Source organism: Alosa alosa, chromosome 7 (assembly GCF_017589495.1).
Source record: "Alosa alosa isolate M-15738 ecotype Scorff River chromosome 7, AALO_Geno_1.1, whole genome shotgun sequence".
Taxonomy (NCBI): domain Eukaryota; kingdom Metazoa; phylum Chordata; class Actinopteri; order Clupeiformes; family Clupeidae; genus Alosa; species Alosa alosa.
The window spans coordinates 3,425,016-3,425,361 of record NC_063195.1 but is presented as its reverse complement, the minus strand read 5'-3'; positions in this window follow the sequence as shown (position 1 = coordinate 3,425,361).

Below are 346 nucleotides of genomic sequence, written 5' to 3'. Positions count from 1 at the left end.
TGTGCTTTACATAAACAAAACCAAACAATAATAACAAATAAAAAGCATAGAAAGGCAATGTAGTCAAAGAATAGTTAAAAGATAAAGATCATAATAAAAAGAAAACATAAAACACAAGGTAAAATAATTTAAAAATAAAGGATAATTAGTAAGCAAAAAACAAAGGCAAAAGTAGTAAAAAAAAGTAATAAAAGATGTAGTAGAATAATTATCAAGGTAGATTCAGAATTTGTAACTCGGCACAGTTAGCAGAAAGCGTCTGAGAACAGTTTGGTCTTAAGTCTAGATTTAAAACTTGCTACAGTTGGGCCTTTTTGATGTCATCCGAAAGTTGATTCCACAGCTG